The sequence below is a fragment of the Hyla sarda genome, chromosome 2 (assembly GCF_029499605.1).
Source record: "Hyla sarda isolate aHylSar1 chromosome 2, aHylSar1.hap1, whole genome shotgun sequence".
NCBI classification, from domain to species: Eukaryota; Metazoa; Chordata; class Amphibia; order Anura; family Hylidae; genus Hyla; species Hyla sarda.
The window spans coordinates 293,757,849-293,783,329 of record NC_079190.1 but is presented as its reverse complement, the minus strand read 5'-3'; the positions used below and the strand labels follow the sequence as shown (position 1 = coordinate 293,783,329).

The 25,481-nt window shown below is 44.5% G+C and overlaps 1 protein-coding gene across 4 annotated transcripts in view; it reads left to right on the top strand.

The window, feature by feature from the left end:
- The first annotated feature begins 250 nt into the window (after positions 1–250).
- CUEDC1 (CUE domain containing 1) overlaps positions 251–25,481 on the top strand; it is a 177,545-nt gene continuing 152,314 nt past the window's right edge. For all 4 annotated transcript variants that reach the window (XM_056557501.1, XM_056557502.1, XM_056557504.1 and 1 more), the window contains exon 1: positions 251–437. The gene's annotated coding sequence lies outside the window, so the exon portion shown is untranslated. The remainder of the gene's footprint in view (positions 438–25,481) is intronic.

Genomic DNA, 25,481 nt, shown 5'->3' with positions numbered 1-25,481 from the left:
ATACGGTTTTCAACCGTATATGGGTTAAAAATTTGTACGCACGTTTTATTACAGTTTAGTCAGGTTTTGAGAAATCCGTTTTTAATCCAAAGACCTGATACGGGAACTGTATTGCACTAAGGCTTACAATGTGCGTCATAGTGGGGGCGAAGAGAGTGTCTTCCAGAGGATCTTCCCGGGTCTCCCTCCTCCCTCACTCACCTTGTGTACAGCTCTTAGCTGCAGTCCCCGCTACTGCCACTAGGGCGCCAATTTCTTCTGTGGAGGAGATAGACCGCCACATCCAGGATACCCCTGACTCAATTGTTGTGTTGGAAGTGTGAGGTCAGAACGCATCCACACAGGGCAGGATTACAAGCGGCTTCCCTCGGAGCTGAGGCAGTGTGCCCTCTGGTAGCAGCTGTTGCTGACGGCTGGTCGTCTTCTGCCAAGATTCGGTGGGTACAACCGCTTGTCTGTTTTCAGGGGAGTCACAGGGAGGATGAGAGGCGACAGTGATAGCGCAGCTCGGAGCGCGGTGTCCATGACGCTGACGTGAGTGGCCGGTGCTGCTGATTGGAGAAGAGGCCTGAGGGCTCCCCGTGCACTTGGCTCCTTGTCCCTGGCCTGCTGGAGCCAGGCCGGCGTGCTGTGTGTGGAGGAGAGCGCCAAGGCTCAGGAAACTTGTCTGTGTTCTGACTCCATCATGTTATAGGAGACGGGAGGCTCCAAGTACATGGTGGTCATTGTAGGCTGCTCCTCGGGTCACAACTCCCAAGTCTTCCAGGGGTGAAGAGTGTGGGAATATTCCAGTGCCCCCAGCTAGACCGGTTTATTTCTACAGTATAGTATTGCTCCCCTCAGGACGGGGACACCTTATGTATCCCCTCTAGGTCCTAGGCCTGGGTTAACCCCCCCTGTTCCGGTGTAGTTGTGGATCAGTGTTTTCCAACTAGGGTGCCTCCAGCTGTTGCAAAACTACAATTCCCAGCATGCCCGGACAGCCTTTGGCTGTCCGGGCATGCTGGGAGTTGTAGTTTTGCAACAGCTGGAGGCACCCTAGTTGGAAAACACAGTTGTGGATACACATAAAAACAGTAGTCTCCAAACTGTGGACCTCCAGCTGTTGCAATATAATAATGGTTGTCTGGGCATGCTGGGAGTTGTAGTTTTGCAACAGCTGGAGGCACCCTAGTTGGTAAACACAGTTGTAGATACACATAAAAACAGCAGTCTACAAACTGGACCTCCAGCTGTTGCAATATTATAATGGCTGTCTGGGCATGCTGGGAGTTGTAGTTTTGCAACAGCTGGAGGCACCCTAGTTGGAAAACACAGTTGTGTATACACATAAAAACAGTAGTCTCCAAACTGTGGACCTCCAGCTGTTGCAATATTATAATGGCTGTCTGGGCATGCTGGGAGTTGTAGTTTTGCAACTGCTTGAGGTCCACGTTTGGAGACCACTGAACTAGAAGGGACTCTTTATGTATGGATAATGACCGCCTATATTGTGTAAAGAAAATGCGACACTTCCCACAGTATATACTTCACATGTTGGTCCAAAACTAAGGAGTGCGTTCACCGTCTGTTTCCCCCCCCCCCCCCCCGTGTTTAGGTTCCGTTGTTGCTGCTTGTAAACAGATTACAAACAGTTATAAAATAATCCCATTGATGTCAATGGGATTTTTTTTACAATCCTCTCACATCCGTTTGCACCCGTCTGCGCTCATTTCCGTTTTTTTTTTGTTTGTTTTTTAACGGGAGAAAAGACGGTGCATGCAGTATTTTTCTACAGTACAAAAAAAAAACGGATATAGTTAATTTAACATTGAAGTCTATGGAAAACGGATGAGCCTTTAATGTCATCCGTTTGCATCAGTTTTTTTCAATCCGTTTTTGATCCGTTTGTACTTCTGAGCATGCTCAGAACAAAAAACATATTTAAAAAAAATAATTTTTTTTTTTTTTTTTTAATGGTACGGGTCTAGACGGCCGTGTGAACGCAGCCTAAGAGAGACATAAAAGTGTAATAAGTGCTATACAGTGTGCTTTGTGTAAATCACACAATCTTGTGCATATTGCCAGCAAGGGGCTTCAGATAAAAATGTCACGATCTGTTTTATTGTTGGCATAGTGCCAGTAAGGGGCTTGTATGGATGATTGGATATGTAGTAGATCCCTGCGCGGGATTGTTTTCATTAACCCGCCCCCGCTTAATTTCTGAACATTACTCTCCCGCAATGTGAGTGTTCCGCTCGCTCTCTCAACCTTTCTGTACAATGACTTACTTCCCAATATTTCAGGAATTTATCATTCATTTAGGAAGCTCTTTTTATTTATTTTTGCCGCATGTGTTTGGCACAGGCATATTTTGCGCCAACACATTGCAAAGTTTGATTTAGAGCAAAACCGAAAGTTCTCTAGTTTAGAATACTTTCAGTTTGGCCGTTTGCAGTGGGCAGGGATTTATAAGGGTCGTCTTTTATTTCATTTTTTTGCAAATAGCTTTTTTTTTTTTTTTTTTGCGGAAGGTCCTCTGCCATGGTGGAAATCCACACCAAGGCAGACCACCCTTGACAGTACACAGACAAAAAAATGTTTCACTGGGGAGGGGAGTTACGTGATTTGTTTCCACCCTTTTTGGGGTGGAGGTTTGATGCTATTGCGCCATAGTTATCAAATGCTGTAAGACACTTTGATGACATGGCACCAAACCACCGCCCCAAATAAAGGCAGAGAAAAAAACACTTAGCGACGTCACTTTTTGTAAATTCCTCCCTTAGTACAGCAGCCCGGTCCTGGCGACTTTTCACTTCTATAGATGGTGTTTGTGGGATAAGCCGGACCTTTGGAATATCATGTGACTGCCTGCAACAGACTACTTACTATCCCTGCCTGCAAGTATTTTATCAGGATCCCAGTCCCATTGCATTCCTTTAGTGTGCAATACCCAGATTGATAAGTGGCATCTATGTGTTTCAGAAGTTTTGCTAGAAGTACTGTCTGTAAACTACAGTTTTCTACTTGTTTTGCTATCTGGCTGACATTTATTGTGGCACCTGCATTAGGCAGCATTCACACCACGTTTTTGTAATACAGTTCCCGTATACGTATTCAATGTGAAAACCGTACAGAACCGTATTGAAAACCGTAGGCCAAAAGATGCATCGGGTTGTGTCTGTTTTGCATCCTGTATGGTTTTGTCATTTTTTTTTTCCTGTACCCAAAACCGTAGTCTACCATGTTTTTTGGTCCGGGTGAAAAACTGTATTAAACCGTATACGTTTTTTTTTTTTTTAAACATGGGAGTCAATGGGAACCATACAGAACCGTATGTGCATACAGTTCCATCCGGTTTTCACCATACGGTTTTTGACTTTGCACAGTTTTTTTTTTCTTGGAATTTCAATCAAACAAGTGAAACTTTAATCAAAATGGAGTGAAAAGTTAAATGTATAAGTTTTTTTCTTACAAAACGGATGCACCCGGACCTAATTTTTCAAACCATATACGTTTTTTAACTGTATACGGGTTGAAATTTGTACACACATTTGTATACAGTTTAGTCCGGTTTTGAGGAATCCGTTTTTCATCAAAAACCTGATACGGGAACTGTATTGCAAAAACGTGCTGTGAATAAGTTCTTTGAAGGTTTACAATTGCACATGACTGCTAGTATGGAAGAATTTTTTTTCTAGGATAATCCATAGTAGATTGTAGTACCAGGCATGTGCATTAGATTTTACCAGCTTCATCCTCACACTAAAAGCTAATCCACATTGCAAAATTAGAAGGGTACTCCGGCCCTAAGAGATATTATATCCTATCCTTTGGATGTCTGATTGCGGGGGTCCCACCACTCTGGACCCTCGCAATCTCTCATGCAGACACCCACCTGTGGCAACTGCACAGAGCGATGTTCGCTCCGTGTCTGAAGGGTCACGACTACAGGGCCGGAGTTTCGTGATGTCACAACTCTGCCCCTTGTGACATCATGACCCGCCCCCTCAATGTTAGTCTGTGGGAGGGGGCGGAGCCATGACAGCACGATACTCCATCCCCCTTCCCTGAAAAAATGGGGGTGCTGCAGGAGAGATCGCTGGTGTTCCCAGCGGCGGGATCCCTGCGATCTAACATCTTATCCCCTAAATTTTGAAAGGGGATAAGATGTTTAGTGCCGGAGTACCCCTTTAACTCCTTAACGACGCAGGACGTAAATGTACGTCCTGGTGCTTTGGTACTTAACGCGCCAGGACGTACATTTACGTCCTATACATGACCGCAAGCATCGGAACGATGCTCGGGTCATGCATGGCAGGGTCCCGGCTGCTGATAGCAGCCAGGGACCCGCTGGTAATGGCCGACATCCACGATCGCGTGGATATCTGCCATTAACCCCTCAGATGACGCGATCAATACAGATCATGGCATTTGCGGCAGTGCAGTCACTAAAATGGATGATCGCATTGACCGCAGCACTGCCCCGGCGATCCAATCATCCAGAACGGCAGACGGAGGTCCCCTCACCTACCTCCGCTGCCTCCAAGCAGACCAGAGCAGAAGATGACCTATCATACTGATCAGTGCTATGTCCTATGCATACTGACAGCCAAAAGGCTTGATAGGAGTTGTAGTTTTGCAACAACTGGGGAAGAACAGTTTGGAGACCGCTAAGTAATGGTCTCCAAACTGTAGCCCTCCAGATGTTGTAAAACTACAACTCCAAGCATGCCCAGCCTGTCCAAGTATGCTGAGAGTTGTAGTTCTGCAACATCTTGAAGGGCCAGATACTGCAGAACTACAAATCCCAGCATGCCTGGACAGTCAGTGCATGCCGAAAGTTGTAGTTTTGCAACATCTGGAGGACCACAGTTAAGAGACCACTACACAGTGGTCTCCAAACTGTGGCCCTCCACATGTTGCAAAACTACAACTCCCAGCATGCCCAGATAGCCTTTGGCTGTCTGGGCATGCTTGGAGTTGTAGTTTTGCAACTTTTAGAAGGCCACAGTGAAGATCACTTACCAGCGATCTTCACTGCAGCCTTCTCCGCCGCACTTTCAGGCTGCCCGACGTCCTTGCCACCGCCGCTGCCGCCACCACTCCGATCTGTAAGCCGGCCACGGGGATAACATGTCTAGGGGCGGAGTACCCCTTTTAAACTTTATTTTTCACCACAGAACTGTGTGAGTGCTTGTATTTATCGAGATTAGTTAACATTTTTAGTTGTTTTTATTTCTTTTTTTTTTTTCTTTTTTTTGAGCACTGTCGCCATTTTGATCGCATTTTATAGTGAACAAGAATTAACAATTAACTGCAAGATATGTTTTTTTTCAAAGGTTTAAATGGCATGATAATTTTACAGGTTGGTACAATTGGGGCAATACATAATATACTTTCAGGGGTGTGGAAATAAAAATAAAAAATAAAAAAACTTGCCCAAGGGACTAAAACGGGAGCCCAATCGACTTGTCCCTCATGACAATCCACTTGTCTGGGCCAATTTTCGTTTTTGCACTCTCTTGTTTTCCTCTTCACACTACTATAACGGTCATAGCTCTTTTATTTTTCTATCTACAGACCCATATGTGGGCTTGTTTTTTGCGGTACCCATTGTACTTTGTAATGACACCTTTTATTTTTCCATAACATATGCTCAAAAACAAAAAAAATATATTTGTAAGGTGATATTGAAATAAAAAATAATTGTTATGTAGGAAATTAGTTTTTTTTTGTTTTACATCATTTACCTTGTGGTCAAGCTATCATGTTATTTTGATACGTTAGGTCAGCCTGATTACAGCAATACCAAATTTGTATAGTTTCCGTCACATTTTAATGATAAAAAAAAAAATCAGAACTTTTTAGAATTTTCTTCTTTTTTTACCATTTTCTGACCCTTGTAACTTTATTTTTTTTGTATACCAGGCTAATTTTTAGCTCCATAATCTGTTGCTTGTGTTGGTACCATTTTGGTATTGATCTGACTTTTTAATCGCTTTTAACTTTTTTTCTGGGATGTTATAAAAAATTACGATTCTGGGGTTTGGTATTTTTTTTACATTCATATGTCATTTACCGTACAGGATATACAATGTTATACTTTAATAGTTTGGACATTTACGCCTGAATGATACCAAATATGTTATTTTTATTATGTTTACATGTGTTTTATATAGGAAAATGGGGGATTTTAACTTTTAATATGGAAGGAGTTAATGTGTGTCTTTTAAACTTTTATTAAACTTCTTTTTGACTCTTAGGGGACTTTTAGGAGGAATCATTAGATTCCTCATGCAGATCAATGCAGTTCTATTGAACTGTCCCATTAGACTCCACTGTCAGCTTTGACAGCAGCGATCTAAAGGGTTAATAGCCGGCTGCGGCGGCCCCCAGCTGCTGAAATCAGCTGGGGACCATTGGGTATGGAGTGAGCTTGAGTCAGGAGCCCACTCAATACCCCTTAAGCGCCACCGTACTTGTCCGGGGTCTTTGAGGCCCGGCCCTGCTTGTCCCAAGTAGGGCTAGAGACCTGAAAAATTCACCTGCCCAGCACCCAGAACTGCACGTCCTGGGTGTTGACCGGATTTCCACACTTCCTGTGTTTTTTTGCTTTATTACGTTTACACCATAAAAACTATGGGGAAGATTTATCAAAACCTGTCCAGAGGAAAAGTTGCTGAGTTGCCCATAGCAACCAATCAGGTCGCTTCTTTCATTTTTGTTAAAAAGGAAAGAAGCGATCTGATTGGTTGCTATGGGCAACTCAGTAACTTTTTCTCTGGACAGATTTTGATAAATCTCCACCTATTTTTTTGTTAAGATATATGGGTTTATATGACAAACTCTGTATGCTGCTGTGCAGGGCACATGTCTTTGACATTTGTATGACCCCTTATTCACTGTAACCTTAAATGGGCACTGTCAGATATAGAAACTTTTTATATGTACATCTTGGCAAAACAAAGATTATTCTAATATACTTCTTTAAAAAAAAAAAAAAAAAAAAATCACTTTTTATTAAAGAAAACTGCCTTTGACTGAGTCGCCGCTGCCCTGCGCCATCGCTCTCCATCGCTGCCATCACGCCACCCCTATTGGACGCCTGGGCGACATGATGACAGCGCAGGGCAGCGGCAGCAGAGGAGCGACAAACTGAGGGGCCGGAGCGGCGGGGACATGTAAGTATCATTGAGCGGGGCACATTAAACGGCTAACCGGCGGCAGCTGAAGCAGTCAGAAGCATCGTATGTTGGTGCCATCATATGTCGGAGGACCACTGTATATGATAATGAAGTTCTCGGTAGCTGCCTGTGCCCCAGCCTATGATCAGAGGAAGATTGGAGAGCATGCAGTGTCAGGATCTCAAAGGAGCTTACAGAAAGCTGGCTTGCGGTGGGGCTCCACGGCAGTGAGCAATCACAATCCATGGTTAAAATAAAAAGACTTAAAAATACTTTACAATAAAGAATGCATACATAAATAGAGGTTAACAGTCTGTAGGAGATGATGGGAGTTGGTTGGCTTATAAGCACAGCTCCCCCCCCCCCCCCCCAGACTTGCATTGAGGGGGCGGGGCATGATAATCCATCCCTGTGGTCGGGAGGCAAAAGACTGAGAACCTCCAGTGCTTCCGGCAGTACCTACAGGTGGGTGCTGCATGCTAGATTGCGGGGGTCCCCAGCGGCGGTACCCCTGTGATCAGACATCTTATCCCCTATCCTTTGGATAGGGGATAAGATGTCTTGGGGCTGGAGTACCCCTTTTAATTATCAGTTCTTAATCACATGTGGTATTATGGACTCCTGCCCAATTCCCATGATTTTCCAGAGTTTTTACATGGTTACACATCCTAGCACACAGCTCTTCACTGATGACCCTTTATTTTATTGTAAGATACTTATTTGAAGACATCATTGCCTCCATTGGTCATGCACTGGTTAACCTCTTTCCCACTATGTAATACAAAAAAAGGAGCTAGTAGAATGTTTTTATGGGCAAATTTTTATTATACTTGCCACTTACTATCAGCTAAAAAAGAACAATCATATCTCTGAGAGAGACATGGAGACCTTGCAGTGACAAGTATTGCTAAGCATTTTCCCTATCCTATTCAGGAACATCCTAGAAAACACATCAATAACAGGCGTTTCTATACAGTCTCCCTACTGAATAATTGCAGTGGGAAATTCTCCTTGAGATTGTATTTGCATTAACAATGAATCCACTTTCCTGGGAGTTAACAGGTATCCTTGCTAGAAACCAGTATAATCTGATTATGTCTTTCAGGAAAGCTGCTCTCATAGGTAATGTTTCTTTTGTGTTGTCAACAGTAGACAACCAATACTAATATTCTTTTAGCATTCGTTTTGCTAAAATGTTATGTTTATAGTTTTTTTTTCTTTTTTTCAGTTTTAACACAGCACCTTCTTGGCCTTGAGAACACAGCCAAATGTCATTTCTGTTGTTGCTCACATAAAACTTGCTGTAGTGGTGGGACCTCTTTGCAGAAGAGGAGCGAGAATGTGTTAATATGTTTAATCAAGAATTTAAAGATGTATCAGTAACCAGACATTGTTGTCAGGGAATAGTAGAAACAATTTTCAAAGAAAGTATGTCAAGATCCTTACCCCCCCCCCCCCTCTTAGTTCAAGGGGGACATCTAGACTGCTGAAGTAGTAAGAAATGATGTTAAAACTATTATGTACCCAAAAGCGATCACAAATTTACCACCTATCGAATTGAGAGCATTAAACCAGGTTTGCTTTCACTTTTGAGAATATTCCCGTGAACAGAGCTATAGAAAATGCCATTAGGAAAAATTGGTATGTAATAGAAGCAGATGAAGACCTGAGAGATATTGCAGAAAGAGAAAACCACTAGTACCGTATATACTCGAGTATAAGCCGACCCGAATATAAGCCGAGGCCCCTAATTTCACCTCAAAAACCCAGGAAAAGTTATTGACTCGACTATAAGCCTAGGGTGGGAAATACATCATCCAGACCCCCGTCATTAACACCCCCATCATGATCACCCTGTCATTTTCACCCCTGTCATCATCCAGACCCCCGTCATCATCTCTTCCCCCCCCCCCCTTCATCATCACTGCCTGTCAATCCCTTCATCAGTGGTCTTCAACCTGCATACCTGCAGATGTTGCAAAACTACAACTCCCAGCATGCCCGGACTCTGGGGGTCCGCAGGTTGAAGACCATTGTGGCCTTCGTCATCATCCAGACCCCCCCCCCCTTTAGTTTTCTACTCACCTCCCCTCGGTGGGAAGGAAAGGTGAGCTGGTCTGGGCCATCTAAGCTGCTGGGACCGCCTGGTGGGGAGGGTTAGTCGTTCTGGCCTGTCCATTTTCATCGGGAGGCCCTCTTCTCCACTCCGGCCCTGGCCTAGTGACTCGCACGGACGTCCCTGTGCGTCATCGTCAAGGGAACGTCACTAGTCCGGGACCGGAGCGTAGAAGAGGGCCTCCCGGTGAAAATGGACTAACCCTCCCCACCAGACGGTCCCTGCAGCATAGATGGCCCGGACCAGCTCACCGTTCCTTCCCACCGAGGGCAGGTGAGTAGAAAACTAAAGGGGGGGTCTGGATGATGACGAAGGCCGCAGTGGTCTTCAGCCTGCGGACCTCCAGATGTTTCAAAACTGCAACTCCCAGCATGCCCGGACAGCTTATGGCTGTCTGGGCATGCTGGGAGTTGTAGTTTTGCAACATCTGGAGGTCCGCAGGTTGAAGACCACTGAGAAGGGGTTGACAGGTGGAGAGTTCACTCGAGTATAAGCCGAGGGGGGCGTTTTCAGCACGAAAAATCATGCTGAAAAACTCGCCTTATACTCGAGTATATACGGTATCTTACCCGTGAAATAAAACTATAGGGGATCAATTTAAAACCACAGAATAAGTAAACCTCATAAACAAAAAAAGAGAACTTAGATTAATATTGTTCCCCAAGGTAATTTTAACCCCTTAAGGACTGAGCCCTTTTTCACCTTAAGGACTCGGCCATTTTTTGCAATTCTGACCACTGTCACTTTAAACATTAATAACTCTGGAATGCTTTTAGTTATCATTCTGATTCCGAGATTGTTTTTTCGTGACATATTCTACTTTAACTTAGTGGTAAAATTTTGTGGTAACTTGCATCCTTTCTTGGTGAAAAATCCCAAAATTTGATGAAAAATTTGAAAATTTTGCATTTTTCTAACTTTGAAGCTCTCTGCTTGTAAGGAAAATGGATATTCAAAATAATTTTTTTTTTTTATTCACATATACAATATGTCTACTTTATATTTGCATCATAAAATTGATGAGTTTTTACTTTTGGAAGACACCAGAGGGCTTCAAAGTTCCGCAGCAATTTTCCAATTTTTCACAAAATTTTGAAACTCGCTTTTTTTCAGGGACCAGTTCAGGTTTGAAGTGGATTTGAAGGGTCTTCATATTAGAAATACCCCATAAATGACCCCATTATAAAAACTGCACCCCCGAAAGTATTCAAAATGACATTCAGTAAGCGTTTTAACCCTTTAGGTGTTTCACAGGAATAACAGCAAAGTGAAGGAGAAAATACACAATCTTCATTTTTTACACTCGCTTGTTCTTGTAGACCCATTTTTTGCATTTTTGCAAGGGGTAAAAAGGAGAAAATTTTTACTTCTATTTGAAACCCAATTTCTCTCGAGTAAGGACATACTTCATATTTCTATGTTAATTGTTCGGCGGGCGCAGTAGAGGGCTCAGAAGGGAAGGAGCGTCAAATGGTTTTTGGGGGGCATGTCACCTTTAGGAAGCCCCTATGGTGCCAGAACTGCAAAAAACCCCACATGGAATACCATTTTGGAAACTAGACCCCTCAGGGAACGTAACAAGGGGTAATGTGAACCTTAATACCCCACAGGTGATTCACGACTTTTGCATATGTAAAAAAAAATAAAAATTTTTTTACCTAAAATGCTTGGTTTCCCTAAAGTTTTACATTTTTAAAAAGGGTAATAGCAGAAAATACACCCCAAAATTTGAAGCCCAATTTCTCCCGATTCAGAAAACACCCCATATGGGGGTGAAAAGTGCTCTGCTGGCGCACTACAGGTCTCAGAAGAGAAAGAGTCACATTTGGCTTTTTTGAAGGAAATTTTGCTCTGGGGGCATGCCGCATTTAGGAAGCCCCTATGGTGCCAGGACAGCAAAATATAAACACATGGCATACCATTTTGGAAACTAGACCCCTCGGGGAACGTAACAAGGGGTAAAGTGAACCTTAATACCCTACAGGTGTTTCACGACTTTTGCATATGTAAAAAAAAATAAAAAAATGTACCTAAAATGCTTGGTTTCCCAAAAAATTTACATTTATACAAAGGGTTAAAGCAGAAAATACCCCCCAAAATTTGAAGCCCAATTTCTCCCGATTCAGAAAACACCCCATATGGGGGTGAAAAGTGCTCTGCTGGCGCACTACAGGTCTCAGAAGAGAAGGAGTCACATTTGGCTTTTTGAAAGCAAATTTTGCTCTGAGGGCATGCCGCATTTAGGAAGCCCCTATGGTGCCAGGACCGCAAAAAATACCCACATGGCATACCATTTTGGAAACTAGACCCCTCGGGGAACGTAACAAGGGGTTAAGTGAACCTTAATACCCCACAGGCGTTTCACGACTATTGCATATGTAAAAAAAATAAAAATAATTTTACCTAAAATGTTTCTTTTCCAAAAAACTTTACATTTTTAAAAAGGGTAAAAGCAGAAAATACCCCCCAAAATTTGAAGCCCAATTTCTCCCGAGTACGGCGATACCCCATATGTGACCCTTAACTGTTGCCTTGAAATACGACAGGGCTCCAAAGTGAGAGCGCCATGCGCATTTGAGGCCTAAATTAGGGATTGCATAGGGGTGGACATAGGGGTATTCTACGCCAGTGATTCCCAAACAGGGGGCCTCCAGCTGTTGCAAAACTCCCAGCATGCCTGGACAGTCAACGGCTGTCCGACAATACTGGGAGTTGTTGTTTTTGCAACAGCTGGAGGCTCCGTTTTGGAAACCATGGCGTACCAGATGTTTTTCATTTTTATTGGGGAGGGGAGGGGGGTTGTATAGGGGTATGTGTATATGTAGTGTTTTTTACTTTTTATTTTATTTTTTGTGTTAGTGTAGTGTAGTGTTTTTAGGGTACAGTTGCACGGGCGGGGGGTTCACAGTAATTTCTCGCTGGCAGTTTGAGCTGTTGCAGAAAATTTGCTGCAGCTCAAACTTGCAGCCCGATACCTACTGTAATCCTCCGCCCATGTGAGTGTACCCTGTACATTCACATTGGGGGGGACATCCAGCTGTTGCAAAACTAAAACTCCCAGCATGCGCTGACAGACTGTACATGCTGAGAGTTTTAGTTTTGCAACAGCTGTAGGCACACTGGTTATGTATCACGGAGTTTGTGACCTTACTCAGTGTTTCAAAACCAGTGTGCCTCCAGCTGTTGCAAAACTACAACTCCCAGCATGTACGGTGCATGGTGTAAGGTGACTGCTGGGAGTTGTAGTTTGCAACTGCTGGAGGCACACCGGTCGTGAAACACTGAGTTAGGTAAAAAAAAAAAAACTCTAAGTTTCACAACCAGTGTGCCTTCAGCTGTTGCAAAACTACAACTCTCAGCAGTCACCGACAGCAAACGGGCATGCTGGGAGTTGTAGTTATGCAACCAGCAGATGCACCACTACAACTCCCAGCATGCACTTTAGCTGTTTGTGCAAGCTGGGAGTTGTAGTTATACAACAGTTGAAGGTACACTTTTCCATAGAAATAATGTGCCTCCAGCTGTTGCAAAACCATAAGTCCCAGCATGCCCATAAGGGAATGCTGGGAGTTGTGGTGGTCTGCCTCCTGCTGTTGCATAACTACAGCTCCCAGCATGCCCTTTTTGCATGCTGGGAGCTGTTGCTAAGCAACAGCAGGAGGCTGTCACTCACCTCCTGCTGTTGCTTCATCGCTGGACTGTCCCTCGCCGCCGCCGTCGCTCCTGGGGCCCCGATCCCAACATGGACGCCGGGGATCGGGGTCCCCAGCACCCGGGGTCGTCTTCCCGCACCCGCCCACGCCCTCCGGAAGAGGGGCGGAGCGGGTGCGGGAGTGACGCCCGCAGCAGGCGCCCTGATTGGTCGGCCGGTAATCCGGCCGACGAATCAGGGCGATCGTGAGGTGGCATCAGTGCCACCTCACCCCTGCAGGCTCTGGCTGTTCGGGGCCGTCAGAGACGGCCCCGAACAGCCAGTAATTCCGGGTCATCGGGTCACTGGAGACCCGATTGACCCGGAATCGCCGCAGATCGCTGGACTGAATTGTCCAGCGATCTGCGGCGATCGCCGACATGGGGGGGCATAATGACCCCCCTGGGCGATATGCCAGGATGCCTGCTGAACGATTTCAGCAGGCATCCGGCTCCGGTCCCCAACCGGCTAGCGGTGGGGGCCGGAATTCCCACGGGCGTATGGATACGCCCTGCGTCCTTAAGGACTCGGGATGCAGGGCGTATCCATACGCCCTGCGTCCTTAAGAGGTTAAATGTGGAAGTTGTAACTTCTGTAGTCATAATATGGGTACGAAATACATTAAAATAGGAGGAATTGAACACGCTGTACGAGATTTAATCACATGCTGCTCAAAATATATTGTGTATGTGATCTTTTGCAAATGCGGCTTCTACTTTGTGGGAAAAACTATCAATTATCCATGAGAAGAATTGGGGAACATTTTTATTCCATACGGACTAGAAAAGGAGCCCCGCATCTGATTTCCCACATAGTTGAAGCCCACAATACTAAGGTACTGAGGTTTGCCAGATTAGAAATGGTTAAACCAGAACCCAGCATACAGAGGGATGTAAAACTTTTGCAGCAAGAATCAAAATGGTTCCTTAGCACTAATGCAATGTGTCTGCTGGGTTTGAATGTCAGGATTTATATGAGCTCATTTATCTAGTGCACTTGTAATCCAGGTTTGTCTTCTTGTTTTTAGTCACGTGGGAAACTTTACCTAATGGTAATTGGTTTAGTTCTGTTTTGTACTTGTTATATGAGAAATGTGACCAGTCCTAGCATATAGGGCCGAGGAAGCACATGTAGTGCTAAACTGCGCTGTTGCCGTCAGCTGTTTGTGCTCACCCCCCCCCCCGCACAGAAAGTTTTATGTGAGTATTAATAAAGAAGATTTTAAAGAAGTTGTGGTGAATGCCGTCTATCTATGTTTCTTTGAAGAGGCTTTGATTGCACTTGTATTTGTCAGAGCGCAACATTGCATTGAACTGTTTAGTAGTTATCTGTAACCGCACAGCTGTATTCACTATATAAAGGAGTTGTGGTAGTGCCGACCGATTACTGTTTCTATTGAACAGAGTGCAAATTAAATTTTTGTATTTTCATTTTTCCTCCTCGTCTTTTAAGAGACCTAACTTATTTTTCCATCCACAAATCCATGGGAGGGCTTGTTTTGTGGCAACAATTATACTTTACAATGATGCCATTCATTTTGCCAAAAAATGTACAGCGATGCAAAAAAAAATTTTTTTAAGGGAGGAATTGAAAAAAAGTTTTTAACTTTTCGGTTTTGTTTTTACATAGTAGTACAAATGACATGTAATCTCTATTCTATGGATTTGTTGCAGTGAAAACCTGTTTTTAGTTAAAACCGGTTTTCCCTAGTGAAAACCAGTTCTTACTGAATGACTTTGTTAAAACTACTGGTATTAACTCAGGAAAAGCAGTAAATTCTAGTTTTAACAAAGGCGTTCAGTAAGAACTGGTTTTCACTAGGGAAAACCAGTTTTAATTAACAGATTTTTACTGTAACAGATCAATGCGACTAAAACCATACCCATGCAGGGGTGTGAAAAAATAAAAAACTACTTGTCCAAGGGACTAAAGCGGAACACAATCTACTTGTCCCTCAAGAAAATCCACTTGTCCTGGTAGATAAAATAATTTCAACCAAAATAGTACGACACCCCCCCCCCCCCACTAGACCACCAGGGATGGTTATAAGATTTCTTTAGACACTGCTGTCAACTTAGACAGCGCTGATCTAATGGTTTAATAGCGGCCACAGCGATCGCAGCATGCCAGGCTATTAGCGACGAGAGAGCTGTAGCTAGCTCCTTTTACTCCTTTTAGCCCCCCCCCCAATCTGACCCCTATAACTCCAATTTTTCCATATACAGGGATGAGGGTAAGCTTATGTGCCGTGATCTGTAGTTTTTATCGGAACCATTTATCAGAACTTTTATTAGGAAAGGGGCTTCTTCACATTAGGTGCAATATAGTCCCCCACATTAGGTGCAGTATAGTTCTCCCACATTAGGTGCGGTATAGTCCCCCACATTACGTTGGCAGTATAGTCCCCCACATTATGTGCAATATAGTCCCCCACATTAGGCTGGCAGTATAGTCCCCCACATTAGGTGCAATATAGTCCCCCACATTAGGCTGGCAGTATAGTTCCCCCACATTAGGTGCAATATAGTCCCCCACATTAGGTGCAATATAATCCCCCACATTACGTTGGCAGTATGTTCCCCCACATTAGGTGCAACATAGTCCCTCACATTACATTGGCATTATAGTCCCCCCCCCAACATTAGGTGCAATATAGTCCCCCCCCCCCACATTAGGTGCAATATAGTCCCCCCCCCACATTAGGTGCAATATAGTCCCCCCCCCACATTAGGTGCAATATAGTCCCCCCCCCACATTAGGTGCAATATAGTCCCCCACATTAGGCTTGCAGTATGTTCCCCCACATTAGGTGCAATATAGTCCCCCACATTAGGCTTGCAGTATGTTCCCCCACATTAGGTGCAATATAGTCCCCCACATTAGGCTGGCAGTATAGTTCCCCCACATTAGGTGCAATATAGTCCCCCCACATTACGTTGGCAGTATGTTCCCCCACATTAGGTGCAGTATAGCTCCCCACATTAGGTGCAGTATAGCTCCCCACATTAGGTGCAGTATAGCTCCCCACATTAGGTGCAGTATAGCTCCCCACATTAGGTGCAGTATAGCTCCCCACATTAGGTGCAGTATAGCTCCCCACATTAGGTGCAGTATAGTTCCCCCACATTAGGTGCAGTATAGTTCCCCCACATTAGGTGCAGTATAGTTCCCCCACATTAGGTGCAGTATAGTTCCCCCACATTAGGTGCAGTATAGTTCCCCCACATTAGGTGCAGTATAGTTCCCCCACATTAGGTGCAGTATAGTTCCCCCACATTAGGTGCAGTATAGCTCCCCCACATTAGGTGCAGTATAGCTCCCCCACATTAGGTGCAGTATAGCTCCCCCACATTAGGTGCAGTATAGCTCCCCCACATTAGGTGCAGTATAGCTCCCCCACATTAGGTGCAGTATAGCTCCCCCACATTAGCCTCCAGCCGTAAAGTATGGCTGGAGGCTGTATGCCTGTGTACTGCCTCTTTTCAGTGTTCCGACCACCGCTCCAGCCATAGCAGGACCGGAGGATCGGTGGTCAGAACACCTGGTAACACCTGGGACGCGCGCTGGTAAACACTTACCTACTACCAGCGCGCGCTTCCTTGCTTCTACTCTTCTTCTCCGCTGCTCCGCGCTCGGTTGCCATGGGCGCACGCATGCGACGTCAGTGACTTCGCTGCGTGCGCCTGCTCCCGGCGGTCCCCGCGTTTTTAAAGTAAACGCGGGCCGCAGGGACTTCACAGAGGCATCCTTGTGTTCCGAAAGCATCTTTCGGAACACAGGGATGTCCTAAGGCAAAAACACCCGGCGGGCCGGGTAAATGCGGGCCGCATGTGGCCCGCGGGCCGTAGTTTGAGGACCCCTGGTTTAGGTTATGGTGGAATATGCTGGAAGTTGTAGTTTTGGTTCGGGCGTGTTTGCGTGCATCCGTGGGGCTCCTGGTCGACGGGTGAGTATGAAGGGGGCGGGATTCTGGGGGTGCAATTTAGTGCGGGTGGCCAGAAGTCACTAAAAATAAATTAAAAAAATTAGATGGCACAACTGGCGGCAGCACCTGTCAGTCTGCCCCTGTACAAAACATACATGCATACACATATACATACACCGGGCCACTGCTTCCTATATTATACATTAGGTACATACATCCAGACACATCATACATACACCGGCCGCTGCCCCCCCCCCCAATCATACATTACATACACACATCATATATACACATCACACCATACATATACACCATACATATGCACACATCATACATACACCTGCCGCTGCCCCCCCATCATACATTACATACACACATCACACATACACTCACACCATACATATGCACACATCATACATACAACCGCCGCTGCCCCCCAATCATACATTACATACACACATCACACATAGACACAACATACAGACAACATACACACATCATATATACACCTGCCGCATACACACATCATACATACACCTGCCGCTGATACACCCCCGCCCTAATCATACATTACGTACATATATATACATGCCGGTGTGAGGTGAAATCCCAAGCCTGTGCAGTGCAGTTTGTCTCCTCACACACGTCCTCTCCCCTCCCCCGCTCTGTGTTTTCCCCCGTGAAAACTTGAAACCTCCCCGTGATAAGCGAGGTCCTGTGTAGACAGAGCAGGGGCAAGGGAGGGTCTATGTATGGGGGAGGGGCTGTGTACGTCCTCATTCTCCCCCTGTCGTCTTGTATTCAGAGCTGCGTTCTCCATCCTCCGGGAGGGGGATGAGGGGGCGTGGCTTAATCATCTCCTGCAGACCGTCCTCGGGCTCCTTCCTCGCTCCTCCCCGCTCTAGCTTTGGCAAACTTCGGAGAGCGGAGGGGAGGAGCTGTGAGGTGAGATCCCCTCACACCGGCTGGGGGTGCTCTGAGCAGCGGACCCCAGCTACTGAAATCAGCTGGGGGCCGCTGTGAGGTGAGATGGGTTTGGAAATCTCACCTCACACCGCCGCCCCCTCCATATACCCTGAGCGCGGGTGTGAGGTGGAGACTTGCATTGGCTCCTGCGCCTCGCACCGGCATTAAAGAAAAATAAGGGGGAAGTCGGTCTGTCCCTGCTAGCCCAAGACAGGGCTAAATCTATGAACAATTCACCTGCCCGGCACCCAATACTACTTGTCCCGGGCGTCGGGCGATAGGATTTCCACATCCCCGCCATGTTTACATGCTTGTCTATTAAGCTATGTTCACACTGGGGAATGTCCGCACAAAAAAAATCTCCGTGCGGACATCCCACCAACAGCGGAGGGCCGGCTGAACACGCCGATGCTAGGGCCGCTCGGAAATTAGCATTTCTGTGCGGACTCCGCGGAAAGAATAGACATGATTTCAATGGGATTCTGCTGCAGAGTCATGGGATGTGACCAAAAACCAGCATTCTTTTTTTAAAAATTTTTGCCATTCATAGTGTTTTTTAAGCGGTACTCCTTCCCTAAACATCTTATTCCCTACCCAAAGGATAGGGAATAAGATGTCTAATCGCAGGGGTCACCCAGCGATCTCCGGGTCCCGCCCTGGCGTTCTGAACATGAAAACTTGTAGCTTCCATGTTTGTGACATCACGCCACGCCCACTTCATTCATGTCTTTGGACTGGAAAGGGACGTGATGGCTGTGGTCATCCGGTAGAGAACAGAGTTGCTCTGTGCACTGCATGACTGGAGTGCCGGAGATCACAGGGGCTTCACCCCCACGATGAGACATCTTAAAGTCTATTTTTTTTTCTATAAAATGTTTAGGGTTGGAGTACCACTTTAACTTAAATGGGCACTGTCATTGAAATTATTTTTTTTTGCAGGAAAAATAAATAAATAAAAGTTGCAATTTACTCCCTGTAAACATTTTTTTTATTTTGATGTCACTTTCATGGCCTTATAAATCTGGCCACTAGGGGTCTCCCTTCTGGTCCAGACTGCATTCCGCCTGCTCAAAAGTACAGACTTTGGTCTCCTGCTGGACCGGCAGGAGACCAAACTCAGGAAGTGTGGTCTGGCCATAGGCAGTGAATAGCGCTTGCTCTCTGCCTGTGTATAAAAAAGGGAGAGTGAGTGCTATTCACTGCCTACGGCCAGACCACACTTCCTGAGTTTGGTCTCCTGCCAGTACAGCAGACCAAAGTCTGTGCTTTTGAGCAGACGGAATGCAGTCTGGACTAGAAGGCCAGATTTATAAGGCCATGAAAGTGACATAAAAAGACATTTGTTTACAGGGAGTAAATTACAAATCTTATTTATTTTACCTGTTGTAAATTCATAATAGGGGAAAGAGGTAGTGTGTGTATACATGTATGTATATACAAATAGTCTAGCACTGATGATCACTCTCAGATTACTTTAATTTACCTATCAGACATCTTTCTGTTATAGTCGTCTAATAGGTTCATTAAAGGAGAACTCCAGCAAAAAAAGTTAAAGCGTACCTGTCATAGTGCAAAAAAAAAGAAAAAAGTGATATGTTACTCAGGCCCCAATCCTGATCATGTGCATATAATTTGTATGTGTCTCGGACCTATATATCCAGAGATATAAGCATTTATCTGCTGGTGAGTTACTTTTTCATTGTGCAGGCTGGAGGGGGCATGTCAGTCTGTCTCCCTCACAGGAGCAAGCCTGTGCAGTCAGCCAATCAGTACTCTCTACTCTGTAACCCTTTCCTCTCTGGTTTTATGCTGTCATGTGTCAGAGGAAGATACTTGGAGCTTGACTGCAGTAATCAGAAGACATTATGGTGAATTCATAACAGGATAAATGTATAAATATAAGAATAGATCTTTATAAAATTAGTGCAAGGATTTTGTAGATAAAAGTACAGCATTTTTATGAATACATGTTCTGTCTGTTTTATCTTCTCCTAGTAAAGCTGGATGCTAATAAGCATAGCTGTCACTATGTGTGTCATTCATCTTTCACAGACTCCTGAATGTCTGATCAACTTCTTTGTCATTCAGGAGTCCAAGAAAGCTTTGACTATTTCAGCATGCTGGGAGTTGTAGTTTAGTAACAACTGAAGCTGCAATGTTTGTAAATAACTGTGTTAGAGCAGTGTTGCCTCCAGCTGTTTTAAAACTACAGCTCCCAGCATGTCCACACATTATCTGTAGTTTTGCATACACAATAGAAATCTCCTATACTGGATACCGGTATGCTTTACGGCCGGTATCCAGTATGCTGTAAAATCTAGACTAGTCTGTCTGGCTAAAAGACAGGCAACCCCTAGTGGTGGCTATTTTGAGCTTGAATTTCAAGTGAAAATGATTTTTTTTTTAACAGGTGTATAAATTGAAATGTCATATTATGAGTCCTGCATATATGAAAAGTTTTTAACAATGACAGTGTCTCTTAACCCCTTAACGACGCAGGACGTATATTTACGTCCTGCGCCGGCTCCCGCGATATGAAGCGGGATCGCGCCGCGATCCCGCATCATATCGCGTGGGTCCCGGCGCTAATCAACGGCCGGGACCCGCGGCTAATACCACACATCGCCGATCGCGGCGATGTGCGGTATTAACCCTTTAGAAGCGGCGGTCAAAGCTGACCGCCGCTTCTAAAGTGAAAGTGAAAGTGACCCGGCTGCTCAGTCGGGCTGTTCGGGACCGCTGCGGTGAAATCGCGGCGTCCCGAACAGCTGATCGGACACCGGGAGGGCTCTTACCTGCCTCCCCGGTGTCCGATCGACGGATGACTGCTCCGTGCCTGAGATCCAGGCAGGAGCAGTCAAGCGCCGATAATGCTGATCACAGGCGTGTTAATGCACGCCAGTGATCAGCATTAGAGATCAGTGTGTGCAGTGTTATAGGTCCCTATGGGACCTATAACACTGCAAAAAAAATGTAAAAAAAAAGTGTTAATAAAGGTCATTTAACCCCTTCCCTAATAAAAGTTTGAATCACCCCCCTTTTCCCATAAAAAAAATAAAACAGTGTAAAAAAAATAAAAAATAAACATATGTGGTATTGCCGCGTGCGTAAATGTCCGAACTATAAAAATATATCATTAATTAAGCCGTACGGTCAATGGCGTACGCGCAAAAAAATTCCAAAGTCCAAAAAAGCGTATTTTGGTCACTTTTTATACCATTAAAAAATGAATAAAAAGTGATCAAAAAGTCCGATCAAAACAAAAATCATACCGATAAAAACTTCAGATCACGGCGCAAAAAATGAGTCCTCATACCACCCCATACATGGAAAAATAAAAAAGTTATAGGGGTCAGAAGATGACATTTTTAAACGTATAAATTTTCCTGCATGTAGTTATGATTTTTTCCAGAAGTGCGACAAAATCAAACCTATATAAGTAGGGTATCATTTTAACCGTATGGACCTACAGAATAATGATAAGGTGTAATTTTTACCGAAATATGCACTGCGTAGAAACGAAAGCCCCCAAAAGTTACAAAATGGCGTTTTTTTTTCGATTTTGTCGCACAATGATTTTTTTTTCCGTTTCGCCGTGCATTTTTGGGTAAAATGACTAATGTCACTGCAAAGTAGAATTGGCGACGCAAAAAATAAGCCATAATATGGATTTTTAGGTGGAAAATTGAAAGGGTTATGATTTTTAAAAGGTAAGGAGGAAAAAACGAAAGTGCAAAAACGGAAAAACCCTGAGTCCTTAAGGGGTTAAGTAGCTGATCGTGGGGGAGGGGTCCGCTAGGACCCTGGCTCTCTCAGTGAGGAGGGCGTGTCGTCCACTGATATTAGAGTGCTGATGCCAGAGTGCTGTACTCTTTTCGAAATTCCCATAGAAATTAACTGAACGTGTGCCTGCTGCAGCACGTGCTCCTAACTGAGCATAGAGTCCCGCCCTGGTGATTGTGGGGAGTCCCAGCAGGCTGACCCCCCCCCCCCACAATCAGCTACTTATCCCTATCCTGTGGATAGAGGATAAGTTAATTTTTGCAGAATTTCTCTTTTAAGGTCTTTAGGTTTAGCTATTTTAATTTGTAATTGGATTGAAATTTAGCTTAAAGCCTTCATGACCCAGTCCTTTTTTCAAACCTGACCTGTATCTCTTTAAGTGGTAATAACTGAACTGCTTTTACCTGGTAAAGTGATTCAGAGATTTTTTCGAGACATATTGTACTTTATATTAGAAGTAAATTTTTCTTGATACATGAAGTGATTTTTGTGAAAAACTCTAAAATATTGTGAAAAATTAAAAAAATGTAATTTCTCTGTTTGAAACTCTCTACTTGTAAGAGAAATAGTCATGCCAAATAAATTTAGTTATTAATTCACATCCACATGTCTACTGTATGCTGGCATCATTTGTTAAACATTCTTTAACTTTTTTTTACGACATTAGAAGGCTTATATTATTATGAACATTTTTTTCAGATTGTCTACAAAAGTTCAAAATCACACATATATAAGTTCTATATACACATATATATATATATATATAATGTGTGTGTGTGTGTATATATATTTATATATACGTGTGCATAGATATATACACAGTGGTCCCTCAACATACGATGGTAATCCGTTCCAAATGAACTATCGTTTGTTGAAACCATCGTATGTTGAGGGATCCGTGCAATGTAAAGTATAGGAAGCTGTACTCGCCTGTCCTCGACGCTCCGGACATCTCTGTTTCCCCGGGATCCTCGCTCTGCGTCATCACGTCACTACGCACACACATCGCTCCTATTGGATGACGGGACGGCGTGCGCGCGACGTGGTGATGACGGAGAGCGCCGGCGATGGAGGGGATTGTGAAGAGGATGCTCCGGAGCCCCGAGGACAGGTAGGAGACCATCACCGGAGCACACAGGGCACCGTAAACGGCTATCCGGCGGCAGCTGAAGCCGTCTACTGCTCCATGCCGGTTACACTGATCAGTGCTTTGCAATGGCAGAGCACTGATCAGTATATCCAATTAGAAGATTGCATGTTTTAGCACAAAAAAAGTGTGTTTTAAAAAAAAAATAAACGTTTCATTAACCTCTTCCCTATTAAAACCTTGTCACCCCCCCTTTTCCCATTTTTTAAATAAAATAATGTAATAAAGAATAAAAATAATCATATGTGGTACCGCTGTGTGCGTAAATGTCCGAACTATTAAAATATTAGGTTAGCTAAACCACACGGTCAATGGTGTACACGTAAAAAATACCAAAGTCCAAAATTGTGCATTTTTGATCACTTCATATACCATAAAAATAAAAAGCGATCAAAAAGTCCCATCAAAACAAATGGTACCTATAAAAACAACAGATAATGGCACAAAAAATGATCCCTCATACCGCCCCGTACACGGAAAAATTAAAAAGTTATAGGTGTCATAAGATGACAATTTGTGTACAATTGGTGACGCAAAAAACAAGCCCTTATATGGGCCTGTAGGTGCAAAATTAAAAGCGTATGATTTTTAGAAAGGAAGGAGGAAAAAGCGAAAATGCAAAAATGAAAATTTGCTGAGTTCTTAAGGTGAAAGTAAGCAGAGTCCCTAAGGGGTTAAAGCGGTACTCCGCCCCTAAACATCTTATAGGGGATAATATGTCTGATCGCGGGGGTCTTGCCGCTGGGGACCCCTGGGATCTCGGCTGCAGCAGCCCTCTGTCATTACTGCACAGAACAAACTCGATCTGTACGTAATGGCGGGCAATACAGGGGCCGGAGCATCGTGACGTCACGGCCTGCCCCCTTGATGGCTGCCACGACCCCTCCCATAGACTTGTATTGCAGTAATGAAAGCGGGGTGCTGCAGCTAACATCCCGGGGGTCCCTACTGCTGTTGCTAAGCATTAACCCCCAGCATGCACAGCCAAAGGGCATGCTGGGAGTTGTAGTTTTGCAACAGCTGGAGACACTTTTTTTTCTATGAAAAAGTGTGCCTCCAGTTGTTGCATAACTGCAACAACCAGCATGCCCAAACAGCCAAAGGGCATGCTGGGTGATGTAGTAGTGTGTCCCCAGCTGTTGCATAACTACAGCTCCCAGCATGCCCTTTGACTGTCAATGCATGCTGAGAGTTGTTGTTTTGCAACAGCTGAAGGGACACTGAGTTAGGTAACAAACTCTGTGTTTCTCAACTAGTGTGCCTCCAGCTGTTGCAAAGACTGACATGCACTGACAGACCGTGCATGCTGGGAGTTGTAGTTTTGCAACAGCTGTAGGCACACTGGTTGTGAAACACTGAGTTAAGTAACAAACTGTGTTTTGTAACCAGTGTGCATCCAGTATGAAAAAGTGTGCCTCCAGTTGTTGCATAACTGCAACTCTCAGCATTCACGGACAGCCAAAGGGCATGCTGGGAGTTGTACTTTTGCAACAGCTGGAGGTTTGTACAGGGTACATTCACACGGGCGGGGGTTTAAAGTGAGTTTCCTACTGCAAGTTTGAGCTGTGGAAAATGTTCCGCCCCAACTCAAACTCCCAGCGGAAAACTCGCTCTTATTCCCCGCCCGTGTGAATATACTCTAAAAACACTACAGTAAACCTACACAAAATAAAAAGTAAAACACTACATATACACATACCCCTACACAGTTAGCCCCCCCCCAATAAAAAAAAAAAAAGTCTCGTACAGCACTGTTTCCAGAACGGAGCCTCCAGCTGTTGAAAATCAACAACTCCCAGTATTGCCGGACAGCCACTGACTGTCAAGGCATGCTGGGAGTTTTTCAACAGCTGGAGACACCCTGTTTGGGAAACAGTGCCGTAGGGTATTTTGATGGCGGGTGCAAATCCCCAATTTAGGCCTCAAATGTGCATGGCGCTCTCTCGCTTTGGAGCCCGGTCTTATTTCAGGGCCACATATGGGGTATTTCCGTACTCGGGAGAATTTGTGTTACAAATTTTGGGGGCTTTTTCTCCTTTTACCCCTTATGAAAAGGTAAAGTTGGGGTTTACACCAGCATGTTAGTGTAATTTTTTAAAAATTTTTTACACTATCATGCTGGTGTTGCCCCATACTTCATTTTCACAAGCGGTAAAAGGGAAAAAAAAGACCTCCAAAATATGTAATGCAATTTCCCTGGAGTATGGAAATACCCCAAATGTGGACGCAAAGTGCTATGCGGGCGCACAACAAGGCTCAGAAGTGAGAGCGCACCATGTAGATTTGAGGTCTAATTGGTGATTTGCACAGGGTTGGCTGATTTTGCAGCGGTTCTGACATAAACACAAAACAATAAATACCCACATGTGACCCCATTTTGGAAACAACACCCCTCATGGAACGTAACAAGGTTATAGTGAGCCTTAACACCCCACAGTTGTTTGATGAATTTTTGTTAAAGTTGGATGTGAAAATGCTGGTGTTACTCTACATTTTTCATTTTCACAAGGGAAAATAGGAAAAAAGCCCCCCAAAATTTCTAGCCCCATTTCTTCTGAGTATGGAAATACCCCATATGTGGATGTAAAGTGCTCTGCGGGCGACCTACAATGCTCAGGAGAGAAGGAGCGCCGTTGGGCTTTTGGAGAGAGAATGTGTCCGAAAATGAAGGCCATGTGTGTTTACAA